Source organism: Neomonachus schauinslandi, chromosome 10 (genome assembly GCF_002201575.2).
Source record: "Neomonachus schauinslandi chromosome 10, ASM220157v2, whole genome shotgun sequence".
Taxonomy (NCBI): domain Eukaryota; kingdom Metazoa; phylum Chordata; class Mammalia; order Carnivora; family Phocidae; genus Neomonachus; species Neomonachus schauinslandi.
This window is the reverse complement of record NC_058412.1, coordinates 112,639,934-112,654,978: the sequence shown is the minus strand read 5'-3', so window position 1 is coordinate 112,654,978 and position 15,045 is coordinate 112,639,934. Positions and strand designations below refer to the sequence as shown.

Genomic DNA, 15,045 nt, shown 5'->3' with positions numbered 1-15,045 from the left:
TTTAAAAAAAAAAAAAAAAAAAAAAAAGAAGTCTTAGACTCTTTGACCCAATAGTTTCATATCTAAGTATCCATCTTAAAGAATACATCATTCAAATTAAAATAGCACCATAGAGACTTTGATCAAGGGAACTGGAGTTGGCCTAAATAGGGACCAGTTAGGCACGTTATGGTATATCCCTAAATGCAATTATGGAGACAATGTTCTTAGAGAGTTTCAAAGTGAGATGAAAAGATGCTTATGCTCCAGTGTTAACTGTGGGGGAAAAGGACAGCCTAGGAATAGCCTAGGAAATCAATGGTGAGAAATGCGTGTGTGGGTGTGTATGTATAAATAAAACTAGAAAGAAGCACACTGAAAATACAAACAGTGGTAACTTACTCCTGAAATGATTTTCTTTATACTTTCCTGCTTTTTTCTATAAAGGATATGGATATAATAAAACAAAAAATATTTAGAATTTGCAAAAGCGTGCTTTAGAGTCTGCCTGGAGTCCTAGCGAGCGATACGAACCTGGCAGTTGTGAGGTTGGGGGTGGGGTGGGGTGTTCCTGCCAGACCTCTGGAGCTAAACAGCGGCTAAAATATGCTTATAGGTAAGGAGCCATTAAGTAAAGAACTGGGAAAAAAATCCAGAAGAAGGTGTTTCTTCAGCCAGTTCTACCTAATATGCTGGAAAGGATACTGTGATTTAGGCGGATGTGGCTAGGTTTCCAAGGGAAGGAATTTTTCCTGACCTAGATGACTGTTCCCAAGTCATGGTTCATGGAGCTGGTGGTGGAAGTTTCTGGTGACCTCTGTTATCATCCTGCCACCCTGGATACACCAGGTGTGCTGGAGAGTTGCGAACACCTTACTTACTATCCCCATGACCTGCCCTGCTACAGATCAGCAAACAGAAGGGGCTTCTAATGGCTATAAGAACACCTGGGAGAACAGAGCCGTATTGCTCCTGAAACACGCAGCCTTCTCTCTTTCTCTCTCCTGGGCCACAGAGCGTGGGGCAGGGAGAACAATGGAGGCTGGAAAGGCAGCTGCCGGGCCTGCCCTGACCACTGGGTACTTGAAATTGTCACAGCATATCCTTTGACTCAACACTTAACACACCCTCACTGTAACACATGCACACTTCTGTGAACTCGTTAAGTGCATGCTCAGAAGCCACATTAAAATAGTCTCAGTCCAGAATGTGTTGAATGAGGCAGGCTACAGGGATTAAAAGAAAGGTAATTTTTGTATATGGTCTCTGGAATCAAGCCCCTACTACTTCTTCTGGTAATAAACTGAAGGAGAGTGTTACACACTAACGCTACAGGCGAAAGAGCCTGGCTGGGCCCATGGGACCATATGTCCCAGCTGCAATGGGGCCCCTCTAGGGAATGTGAGGGTGGTCCTGACCACACACAATTTCTTCCTTCTGTGCTCCCCTCTCCTCTTAGATAAAAACAACACTCACTCCTCATTTCAGGTCAGGTTTTGCTACCGAACAAGGTTTGGCACCAGTCTTATGGAAAAAAAACCCTTGGTTTCCAGAGCTCTTTTGATATCAGAATTGCACATAAAAGATTATGAGCCCAGAAAAGTAAAAATTCTTCTTCTCACCTCTGTTCCCCAGCCTCCTAGGTCTTCTATAGATGACTAAGATATCAGTTTCTCATATGTCCTTCTAAAGATACTCTACATATAGAGTGAGCAAATATGCATCTCTCCTACTTTTTTAACAGATGGATGTGCTGAGTTCCTTATATACATTATCTCCTTTTGTCTTTGCAGCAGCCCTCTGAATACATGATTTTTATTCTTATTTTACAGATGAGGAAACTGATGCTCAGAGAAGCAAGGCTTCTTATACAAGGCCACAAAAGTAGTAAGTGGCCAATACAATATTCATCCCAGGTCTGCCCAACTTCAAAACCCATGCTCTTTTAACTGATGTACTGAGACCATTTACATTTAATGTGATTTTATGTGAGATGTTTAGATTTATATCTATCATTTACTATTTGTTTTCCAACTGTTCCCTGTTTTTCATTCCTCTGTTTCCTCTTTTTTTTTTTTTTTTTTTTAATTTTAGGGCCTCTGACTAGATCTCTTTGTAGAGTTTTTTCCCAAGTGGTTGCTCCAAGGATTGAATATACATACTTAACTTCCTCAGTCTACTTAGAAACAGTATTTTACCATTTCAAGTAGAAGGCCAAGACTGTACCAGCATAGACAGGTCCACTTATTCTTCTCCCTTTATGCTTGAGTTGATCCGCATTACACCAACATACACTGAGATGCTGTGATTTTTGCTTTCAACTTTAACATATTTTGGAGAATTCAAGAGGAGAGCAGTCAATTATATTTACCCAGACATTTACCTTTTCTATTGCTCTTCTTTCATTCCTGATGTTCCAAGTCTCCATCTGGTATCATTTGCCTTCTGTCTGAAGAACTTCCTTTAGCAATTCCTTTTGAGAAGAGCTGTTGACAAAGAATTCCCTTAGTTTCCTTTCGCTAAGAATATCTTAATATCCTTCGGAAATAAATTCTGGATTAAGAATTCTGGGTTAACAATTCTTTTTTCTCCACACTTTAAGAATATGGATCTGCTTCTTCCTGGTGTCTATGATTTCTGATGAGAAATAGACATTCAAGTTCTTATTCTTCTGTAAGCAAGTCATTGTTTTTCCCTAGCTGCTTTCATGATTTTTTTTCTTGATCTTTAGTTTTAAGCAGTTTGATTACTTGTCCACGCATGGACTTCCTTGGGTTTATCCTATTTAGGGTTTGCTGAGTTTTTTGAATTTGTGGGTTTATGTCTTTTGCCCGATCTGGGAAGTTTTCAGGCATTATTTTCTTCAAATAATTCTTCTGTACTGTACTCTTTCTCTTCTGAGACTCTGATCACCCCAATGTTAGACCTTTTATAATTTGCCCACAAATCCCTGAAACCTCATTTTTAAATCTTTTTTTCCCTCTGTCTTGAGACAGGATAATTTCTAGTGTTCTATCTTCAAGTTCACTCTTTCTTCTGTTATTTAACCATTCTGATGATACTCATTCATCCAGTGAGGTTATTTTGATTATTTTATTTTTCAATTCTAAAATTTCCATTTGGTTCTTCTTTATAGCTTCTTATTTCTTTGCTGAGACCTATTATTCCCCTCATTTCAAGACTGTTTGCCCTCACTTCTTGGAGCATTTTTATAATAGCTGCTTTATATCTTTGCCAGATAATTCCAACATCTGTGTCATCTTGGTGCTGGCATCTGTTGTCTTTTTGTGAGTTGACATTTTCTTGGTTCTTTGCATGCCCAGTAATTTAGGATTGTATCCTGTAAAGTCTGAACATTTGTCATGAAGCTCTGGAGGAATCCTGCTATTTTTGTTTTAGAAGGCAATCAACATAGCTGGGTTCAGGATCCAAATTCTGGTTTCAATGTCAGTTCTGTTTTCAAAGCCTTTTGCAGTGCTCTTCAGTTCTGTACCACATATGTGCTGCACTGTCTGAACCACCTCGGCCGTTGTACTCAAACTGTTATGTGCAGATGAATCAATGCAGGATCTTGCTAAAGTACAGATTTTAATACAGAAGACCAAGAATGGGACTTGAGATTCTGCATTTTTCACAAGTTCTCAAGTGACCTGATTTTGCTACTCTGGGGAACACAAATGGCTAGGCCTGTCAGAGTACAAGTTCAGGTGGGAAATTCTGGTGGTCTGGGATTATCTACTTTGTTCTGCTAAGTGTGGAAACCTAGGACTGAGGACATGGGGATGCTGAGAAGTGTAGACAAAAGTGTATATACATGGTCATGTGGAGCACCAGTTACAGTACTCCGAGCAAGTGGGACACTAACCCTTTCCTTTTCCCCACCCTGAGGATATCCTGAGTTCAAGGGTGAACTGGGAACTGAGAATGGCTGGGAAGTATTGCATTTAGGCTAGGTGAACAAAGATTTTTAAAAGAAAAAAAAGATATGCATAAATTATACTAACAAATTGTAAGAAAAATGTCACCATAAACACGATTCTTTTTGCTATTCTTTTCTAGTCTTTTCATAAACATGCTTTTATAAAATTATAATATTATAATTTTAGATCCCACTGCTTTCCTCCACTTATGTCCTGTATTTCCCAAGTTGTCTGTCTTTGCTATTGACATTTTTAATGACCAAGTAATACTCATTCAAGTGAAGCAAATTTTTAACATTTCATCTTTGACTATAAGTACTGATACTGCTTCTGGTCTGTGTAACTATAAATAATGGTGCAATTAATAATTTTTGTGCACATGTTTTTTTCCTGTCAGAAATCAGTAACTGTTATCCTCTGCTTGTCCCACCACTGTATGATGGAGGCAAATCTGTTTCTCTGGTCAAAAGATAGGAGTTGTGTTCAGGAGCTTCAATTGCATCTGTCTTAGACAATTTAGAAGGTGAGATTGGGTCCTGCTGGCTCAGGAGATTCAGGTAAGATTTGGCACTGAGCTGATACAGTAATGGGTAAGACTCTTAAGAACCTTAGGGGAGGGAAGACGTATTTTGCATTTGGGAGGCCAGAGGGTAGACTGTGGTAGGTAACATTTCTTGAAATGGCCCTGCTCAGAATTCCATGCTGTCTAATCCCCAGAACCTGTGTATGTGATGAGAAATCACTCTTGTGATTGTTTTATGTAATATGGCACAGCTGACTTCACAAAGGGGCGATGATCTGAATAGGCTAATCTACTCATACAAGACCTTAAAAAAGTAGAAAACTTTCTCTAGTTGGCAGCAGAAGAGAAGGTGGAAGGGGAGAGTCAAAGCATGAGAAGGGCTTGACAAACTATTGCTGGCTTTGAAGATGGAGGAAGCCACGTGAGAAGAGATGTCGCAAGTCTTCAGGAGCTGAGAGAGAGGCCCTAAGCCAACAGCCAATGAGGAAAGGGGACCTCAAGTCATACAAAAACAAACAACTGAATTTGGGTTCAATTAGTTTACAAATGTTATGGGGATGATGCTTTTCTAAATAATTTGAAAGGAAATGGAGACTAATTCCAGCAATATGGCAAGGATAGGGAAACATCAAAATATAGTGGGAATGCCCAGTAGGACAACTGTTCAGGAGGACAACTGGGCAACATCAAAATCTTAAAAACAGGCTTAGTCCTTAATGGAGTAATTCTACTTTCAGCAATGTATGCTAAGGAAATATCCAGAGATGTGCTCTAAGTTTGAAAGTATGTTCACTGAGGTGTTAGCTGTGGTAGCACCAAATCAGAAATGACTTTGGCTAAAAAACCCCATGCGCATCATCCTTGATTTGTCTCTCCTTTGTTAAGCTAACCCATCAGCAAGTCCTGTCAGGTATACTTCCAAATATACCCAAGATCACCTGCTTTGTCTGCCATTTACTACCTACCACCACTGTTTCTTGCCTGGGTGCCTGTGTCAGCTCCTGACCTGGTCTTCCTGTTTCTACTCTTGTCCCTTTATGATCCATTTTCTACAAAGGAACCAGAGAGATTCAAAAATAAAATGTAAACAGTATGAAGTCCCTCCTTTGTTAAGCACACCCAGGGGTTCCTACTGCTTCTGATCTTGCCCCCAAGGCTCTGCATGCCCTGGCCCATGCTTACCCCTAAGGTGTCATCACCCACCTCTCTACCCCACCAGTTTACTGAGCTCCATCACACTACTTTCTCTTTGTTCTCGGAACAATCTAAGTCAAGATTGTTTCTTTCAAAATGATTGCTGACATGTGTGCTACAAGGAGGAAATACTAAGGGCTGAATCCTGCTCCAGTGTTTATGAGCTGTGTTGGTTTGGGTAAGTTAATTAACCTCTCTGTGCCTCAGTTTTCTTTTCTATAAAATGGAGATAACAATAGCACCTATCTCATTCTCGTTATGAGGAATAAGAGAGATTACAATTTACACTTAATGTAACTGCTTGGCACACAGTAAGGGCTTACTAAACATTAATAGTTGTCAGAACCTAACTGGGATTCCTCAAAAGAAGTCAGTGGTTCAAGGGGTCCCAAACAAACTGCTTTCTACCCCAAATGTTCTGATGGGTCCCATTACCCAGGATCAAATCTAGCTCCTTAGCACACAGCGCCCCACGTGATGTGCTCTTTACATTCCCCTACTCCTTCCGTATGCCAGTACAGGCAAAATATGATGCCCCCGGTTCCCTCCCTTGTCCCCCCAACACACACACACACACACACACACACACACACACACACACACACGAGATGATTTCACAGCCTCATTTATACCCACTGTCCCCTCAGCCATACATGCCAATTACTCCCAATATCACACAATTTTGATTAGTCCTTAAAACTTTGCCCATCAGGTATTATCTCTGTGAGGCCTTTCCTTCTATCTTGTCCCACTCAATCCTTCAGAATAATCACCCTTCTCTCTGTGCTTTAGCAGACCTCAGAAATACATCATTGTTTTTAAAAGACTTATGATCTGGAATGAACAGGGCCATCAGCCTGGATCGACTGTGAACTCCTTGAAGGCTGGGTCCATACCTCGTCATGTATTCCCAGTGCCCAGTACAGTGCTTGACATACAAGCAACACTTAGACCTACTTGGGAATAACAGATTGTGAGAAGGTCAAAGCAAAGGTCTTAGAGTTAGACCCAAGTTCAAATTCTGGCTTCACCACCTAACAGCTGTGTGATTTAGGGCAGGCCCTGAAATCCCTAAGCCCTAGCTTTCTCTCCTGTGAAATGTGACAACACTATTTCTCAAGGTTGTTTTAAGTATCAAATGAGAATGTTTACAAAAGTGTAACACCTGGTACATAACGAAGAGTTCAATAAGTGGTATCCAATATTCTATTATTATATCACAATTTCCGCTTTATACTGGTTGTGATCAAGTTACTTATTATAGATGAACCTCAGTTTCCTTACTTGTAATGGGGATAGCCCTTATCAAACTCATGGGGTTGAGAGGATTAAATAAGAACATATGGATGAAGGCCTAGCTTGTTGCTTGGAATAGCTGACACTCAACAAGCAGAGGCTGTATAATTATTATTATTATTATTTTTTTTAAGATTTTATTTATTTATTCATGAGAGACAGAGAGAGAGAGAGAGAGAGAGAGAAGCAGAGGGAGAATCAGGCTCCCAAGGAGCAGGGAGCCCGATGAGGGACTCGATCCCAGGACCCTGGGATCATGACCTGAGCCGAAGGCAGACGCTTAACCGTCTGAGCCACCCAGGCGCCCAGAGGCTGTATAATTATTATTGAACTAACTTGGCCATCCATGGAAAAAACCGAAGAGATCAAGTTTATTTGGCTCCAAGAGGAAAAGCAATGAGGGCAAATTTTAAGAACAGGGAATAATAGCTTCAGGATTAATAATTTAATGAAATTAAATGAAAATTTAATTATTAAGGTGACATAGGATAATTCTTTTCAAAATATGGTGCTGGATATCAATATAGTAAAATATCAACCTATCTTGTACCACACATAAAAATTAATTTCAAATGGATTACAGATCTAAATATAAAAGGTAAAACAACAAAGCTTCTAGAAGAAAATATATGAGAAATTCTCCATGACCTTAGGGTAGGGCAAAGATTTCTCAACAGATCAAAAAAACACCAAACATAAAGAGAAAGCATTGATAAACTAAATTACATACAAATTAAGAACATTTAAATTTAAAAAAACACCACCGACAGAGTGAAAAGGCAAACTATAGAGGGAAAATATTTGTAATACATTTATCTGACAAAGGACCTAAATCCAGAATATATAAACAATGCCTACAAATAGGCATAAAAAGACAAGACAACGAAAGAGAAAAATGTGCAAGAGATCTGAAAGACTCTTCAACAAAAGGGGATATCTAAAAGGGCTTGTAAACATTTTTTAAAACGAAAAAGAAAGGATGCAAAATGTCCTCCATAGAATCCTGGGGGTCCCCTGAAACTCGTTTCAGGAGGTCCATGAGATCAAAGCTATTTCATCTTAGAAGCTATGTGCTTTTTTTCACTGTGTTGAATTTGCACTGATGGTACAAAAGCAGTGGTGAGCAAAACCACTGAAGCCTTAGCACGAATCCAAGCAGTGGCCCTGAGCTAGCTGTCAGTGTGCCCTCCCTCACCAGCCACGCGCTACACGCATCTAGTGTCACTTGAGAATGTCCTTGATAAAGCAGCAAAAAATTACCAAGTGTTCTAAAACTGCCATCTTTGAACACACCTCTTTTTTACTATATTCTATGTGATGAACTGGGAAACAGGCATAAAGCGCTTCTGCCGCATACAGAAGTACAATGATACTTATCAATACTTTTGCAGTTAAGTTGCTAGCTGAACTGGCCATTTTTTCATGGAAAACCATTTTTACTTAATGAATGACTTGACAGACAAACCACGGCTATTCAGACTTGGGCTACATAGTAGACTCAAAACAATGTGAGCCTGTTACTACAAGGAAAGCAACTGACATTGTTGCCAATGATAAAACTGAAGATTTCAAGTGAAAATTAGCAAGTTTTCCAAATTTCCAAAATTTGGAAGTTTGTATTCAAATTTGATGGCTTCCCAGTACTGATGGTGATGAGATTGGTAATATTAATAAATGTGATTTGATATTGGATAATCAAATGAGTCAGCATTTAGCAAATCTGCGTAACTCAGTGAACCAGTATTTCCCAAATGATCAATACACCTTCTTCCAATACCATACCTGGGTAAAAAATCCACTCAAAGGACATGACAGACCAGTGGATTTAATTTAATTTTTATTTTTTAAGATTTTATTTATTTACTTACTTACAGCGTGGGTGAGCAGGGGGAGGGGCAGAGGGAGAAAGAGCAAGAATTTCAAGCAGACTCTGCACTGAGCACAGAGCCTGACGTAGGGCTCGATCCATGATCCTGAGATCATGACCTGAGCCGAAATCCAGAGTCAGACGCCCAACCAACTGAGCCACCCAGGCACCCCTCAAAACATTATTAAACTACTCTTCTCTTTTATCTAATAACTTGTCTTGGTAAGGCTTCAACAAAAACGTCACTGCCTGCAGACTAAATGCAGAAGCAGAAATGAGAATCTAATTGTCTTCCATGCCTGATGATAAATAGGTCTGCCACAATGTGAAACAAGTCATTCTTCTCGCAGAATTTTTGTGTTTGGGAAAAAAAATATTTTTGTAAAAATTTCTTATTTGTGTTAACATGTGATGGGTTTACTATTGTTGTTTTTAAGTGAATGAAAGTGTATTTTTAGAATTTCAGCTGTAATTTTTAATATGGTAAATACTGATTGATAAGAACCCAAGCAAGAACTCTTCTTTTTAAAAAAAGATTTTATTTGAGAGAGAGCAAGCGAGCGAGCGAGCGAGAGAGAGCATGAACAGGGGGTAGGAGTAGAGGGAGAGGGAGAAGCAGACTCCTCACTGAGCAGGAAGCCTGAGCGGGACTTGATCCCAGGACCCCGGGATCATGACCTGAGCCAAAGGCAGTCACTTAACCAACTGAGCCACTTAAGTGCCCCAAGAACTCTTTAATAATTCAAAATTTAATAATTCTTCCTCAATAATTCAGAGTTCAAGAGGGTTTCTGAGACCAAAAATGTTGAGATCTGCCAGTGTGGAAAATTTAACTCAATGAATGAAAAGAAAAAAACTATATACAGATGCATATAGCTTTACTATTTAAGATGAGAAATTGAACATGCTTAAAATACTCCATGGAGGTTAGGCAAACTGTAGTATATCGGCAAGATAAAATATCAGATACTAAAAAAGATATATTTAGCACTTTAGTAAACAGATTATGAAATTTTAAAAAGAAAATGCAGAACACAAAATATTGGAAACATTAAAAATATGTAAAGACAGACTGGGACTGAAAATGAATTTTGAATGACAAGAGCTCTATATCTAAGGGTTTATTTTTAGTGAAGCCCGTTAAGCGTAGGAAAAACTGGTTTTTCAAAACAGCAAATAGGATTTGGGGCATACGGTCTGACTGAGGACAGATGGAGCAAAGGGAAATGGGTTAGAATCGTAAGACAACAACAACAAAAGTTAGGCTTAGATTAAAAAAAAACCCTTCCCTTAGAGATAGTCTGTTTTCAGTAATTCTTCCCTAGAGATCTCAGGAGTAGGACAGACCTACTTTTCACTACCAATTCTCCATCACAATGGAACGTCCTCTCTACGTGTAGTCCTGGCCTAGAAGCCAGCATCAGACCCAGTAGCCCTTGACAAGGTCTGGATACACATCTCCACATACTTAGGGAAGCAAATCTCTTTCTGCACGATGACAGACACCCTATGTGCTTGCTTTTGGAAGTTCCCAGGGGTGGGCTACACAAGATGGGGGTGTGGAAGGCGAGCGGTGAGACACAGGACCGTATCCTACGGAAGGAGGCAGAGGCTCTTTCCCACTCAGAGTACAAGCCGCGGCTGTTCAGTGATGGGCTAATGAACACCCTGCAGCAGCCAGATGGGCCGGCTCCCATGCTGCTCTTTTTCCCTCCTTCCTGCCCTCAGGCCCCACCCCCAAATCCTGCATTTGAGGAAAAAACAAAAAGGTGAAAGTGTGAGTGCTGGTTGCCTGGCAACTTGGTGGTGGTGGGGGCCCTCATAAAGGAATCAATGTCATTACAGACATCTGTGCTGACAGAGGAAGGGGCTGGCGAGGAGCGGGGGTGGAGGGGGGGGTGAGTGGCTGACAAAAAGCCTCCTAAACATTCGCCTCTTCTCCAACCATCTCATGTAGTTCAGTGTCCTAGTCCTGGGAGACAGACTGGCTTGAGAAAGACCTAACTGAGGGAGGGCAAGGAGATGGATTTTTCTCCACACTCCGTGTGCACTCACTATACTGAACTTGTACACAAACTGATTATTACATGAACTAACACTGAAGGGTGCAGTGGGGAGAGCATAGGCAGAGCATAGGGCCCGGTCCTCACCCTCACAGTTAGGTAACGCTGGGCAGTTACGCTATGTCCTTATCCACCGTCTCCTCCTGTGTAAAGCGGGGATGCTACTGATCTTCTCACAGGCCTGTCTGGAAGATGAGCCCCCATAAATGAAAGCACCTGGTTCAGCGACCAACACAGCCACCAGCCAAGAAACGGCAGTTACTCCTCCCCTTGATAAGCGCACACAATGCTGATGATAAATGGACAATGTTCGTAAGGGGCTGGGCCTAAATGCAGTCACCCAACACAACCTCCAGGTCCACACTCTCACACTAAGTGGCTCTACCGCATCCAATCCTTTTCTGGGGGAAGAGGCTAGTCTTGAAAAACATAATCCAAGGTTCTGTCTTTGGGAGGACCCTCCACTCATTTCACCTTCAGTCTGGTTTTGATCTCGACCTGCTACCTGAATGGGATCTTATCAAACCTTTACTGTATTCTCAGCAATGAACTCGACACACCACATCCTGAGAGACCTCTGAGACAGGCGTAGTAATTCTCAAGGTACAGATGAGGAGACCAAGGTGCTCCCAGGCTAAATGTGTTCACTGAGGGACAGGTAAAGCTACAACGTCAGGGTTTGAATCTAGCTCATCAACTTCCAAGGCCTGTGCTCTAGACCGCCATGTAATACTCTCTCCTTGATACAGGGGAGGTGGGTGGGGTGGAAAAAAGGGACCAAGTCGCACGTGCTAAGAGTGGTATGCTGAAACAACGAGTCTCAGCTTTCTGCCTTACTACCGCCCCCCTCCCCGCCCCCACCACTGCACTTGGCTCTAACCACTTCCTATCCTTCCGGGGCTCTGCACAGGTCAGGCCTTCAACGCTGGAACACTCTTCCTACCCTACTCTTCACTGACTGACACATCCTCTGCATTCTTTAGGAGCCTGCGGGGAGGTCAGCCTCTTCTTGGGGAAGCCTTCCCTGAACACCAAGCGTGGTTCAGGTTTCCCCTGCATGTGCTCCCTAGGACACTGGCCTTCCCTGATGAGATGGCAGCAGGAGAAGATGGCGTCACTGGTCTTCTCGAAAGCACCCAAGGCTGGATCAAGTGCCTCACACCTAGTGAGCTCAAGAAATACTGTGAACTTAAGAACCTAAGTGGCTCCTTAGCATCTACATTTTTAAATACTTTTTATTTTAAAATAGAGTCATAGGAAGTTGGAAAAACAGTGCAGAGAAATCCTGTGTACCCTTCACCCAGTTTTCTCCAAGTTATACCACCACAAAGCTCCCTCATGCTACCTCCCCCACCTTTATAATCACACCTACAGCCTGCCCCTTCCCTAACCTCTGGCAAACACTAATCTGTTTAGCACGTCTATTAATACTGTTATTTTGAAAGTGTTGTGTAAGTGGAATCGTACAGTATGGGACCTTTTAGAATTGGCTTTTTTCACTCAGCACGATGACCCTGAGGTCCACCGTAACCGTGTGCATCAACAGTGCGCTCCTTTATACTGCTGAGCAGTATTCACGGGGTAAGTGTGCTTACCCACTCACCAACTCAGGGACATCTGGATCGTTTCCAGTTTTTGGCTATTACAAATAAAGCTACTATGAACATCTGTCTACAGGCTTCTGCTTGGGCATAATTTTTGTTTCTCTAAGATAAATGCAGAGGAGTGCAATTTCTAGATCTTACCAGGAAGTGTTTGCTTAGGAAACTGCCAATGTTCTTGAATGGCTGTACCATTTTACATTCCCACCAGCAATGGATAAGAGATTGAGTTTCTCTGCACCCTCTCAGCATTTGGTATCATTTCTATTTTTAATTTTAGCCAATGAAGGATTTCATTGTTTAATTTCCATTTCCCTAATGGCTAATGGTGCTGAATACCTTTTCATGTGCTATGTGCCATCTGTGTATCCCTTTAGTGTGCCATCTCTTCACATCCTCATCCCATTTTCTAATTGGTTTTTTTTTTAATCTGTAGAGTTTTGAGTGTTTTAGATCTTTCTAGATATGATTGCTCTGTCAGGTGTGTGGTTTGTAAACATTTTCTCCCAGCCTGTAGTTTATGTTCTCACTCTCCTAACAGGGTCTTTCACAGGGTAAAACATTTTTAATTTTGATGAAGTACAATTTAACCATGTCTTTCTGTTAAAGATTGTGCTTTTAGTGTCCTGCGAACGCTTCAGCAAGCCCTAGATTCAGAAGATTTTCTCCTGTGAGTTCTAAAGTGTTGTAGCATTAAGTTTCACATTTAAATCTGTGATCCATTTGCGTTACCAGCTCACATTGGTTCTGAGCCCTGGGCTGGTACCGTTGCTCAACTCATTATTATTACTGTTGTTACTGCTATTATTTGGTAGATTCCTTGGGATTTCCTATCTTGACCATTATGTCATCTGCAAACGTGAACTGTTTTATTTCTTCCTCTCTTATCTGGATCCCTTTTATTTCTTGTCTTAATGTGATAGCAAAATGTTCGGTACTACGCTGAGTAAGAGTGGTGAAGAGTGGATACCTATACCTTGTTTCTAAGGGGGAAAGCATTCAGCAGCTAATTTTAAATAAATCACTTCTGCTGGTATGATGATGAACCCATAAAATACCACTTAGGTACTAACAAACTACTCTCTAGTTGAAGGAAAGACATCAAAGTCTCAATCATGAGCAATCTCTTATAGTCTGAACTCAGGGACCTCATTTCTTTGTTATATGTTCACATTTCCAATAAAGCCAAGGCTAGGACCTTTTTTTTTTCTTTTACAGTTTGAGATATATTTCACATATTATAAAATTCATCCAGTTAAAATATACAGTGCAATGGTCTTTAGATGTTCATAGAGTGTGCAAATATTCTAGTTAGAACATTTTCTCACCCCAAAAAGAAACCCTGTACCCATTAGCAGTCATTCCCTATTCGTGCCCACCAATCCCTCCACCTCAGTTCCTGGCAATGACTAATCTACTTTCTGTCTCTATGGATTTGCCTATTCTGGACAATTCACATAAAATCATACAATACATATCTCCTCTCACTTAGTAAAATGTTTTCAAGGCTCACACAAGTTGTGACATCCATCAGTACTTCATCCTTTTTTTTACTGCTGAGTAACATTCAACTGTATGCATCTGTCACTTTGTGTATTTGATCATCGGCTGATGGATATTTAGGTTGTTTCCACTTTTTGGCTAGTATGAATAATACCATGGACATTCACGTACAGAAGTTGTACGTGATTATGTGCACAAACAAGTACTATTTCACTGTGGTTTGGAGTTCCATTTCCCTAATGATTAATGATGTTGAGCATCTTTTCACATGCTCATGGGCCAGTTGAACCATTTTTAAATTGGGTTGTCTTTTTATTACTGAGTTGTGAGGGTTATGCATTCTGGATACAAGTCTATTATCAACTATGATTTGTAAATGCTCTCTCCCATTCTGTGGGTTATCTTTTCACTTTCTTGACTGTCCTTTGATGCACAAAAGGTTTTAATTTTGACAAAGTCCAATTTGTGCTTTTGGTGTTGTATCTAAGAACCTACTGTCAAGGTCATGAAGATTTATTCCTGTTTTCTTCTAGGAGTGTTATAGTTCTCTTATGCCTAGGTCTATGATCCATTTTAAGTCAATTTCTGTGTGAGGAAGGGGTCCAACTGCATTCTTTTGCCTGTGGATATAGAGCTGTTCCAGCACCATTTGAAAAGACTATTGTTTCCCCGTTGAATTGTCTTGGCGCGCTTGTTGAAATCCATTGCCCATGGATGTATGGGTTTATTTCTGGATCTTAATTCTATTTCCTTGGCTTTATATGTCTATCCTTATTCTAGTACCACACTGTCTTGATTACTGTAGCTTTGTAGTAACTTTTGAAATTGGAAAGTGTGCGTCTTCTAACTTTTTTCTTTTTCAAAATTCCTTTAGTTATTCTGGTTCTCTTACATTTCCATATGCATTTTAGGATCAGCTTGACAATTTCTGAAAACAAAAACAAAAACCCCAGGAAACAAAAAACCTGCAAACAAGAAACTCTGGGATTGGGATTGCATTAAATATGTAGATCAATTTGGAGAATACTGCCAATATTAAATCTTCTTATCTATAAACACAGAATGTCTTTCCATTATTTATATCTTAATTTCAAAAATG

The 15,045-nt window shown here is 40.5% G+C and overlaps 1 protein-coding gene across 2 annotated transcripts in view; it reads right to left on the bottom strand.

Moving 5' to 3' along the window:
* Window positions 1-15,045, bottom strand: part of PSMF1 (proteasome inhibitor subunit 1) — a 43,918-nt gene that overhangs the window by 4,610 nt on the left and 24,263 nt on the right. The window lies entirely within an intron of this gene.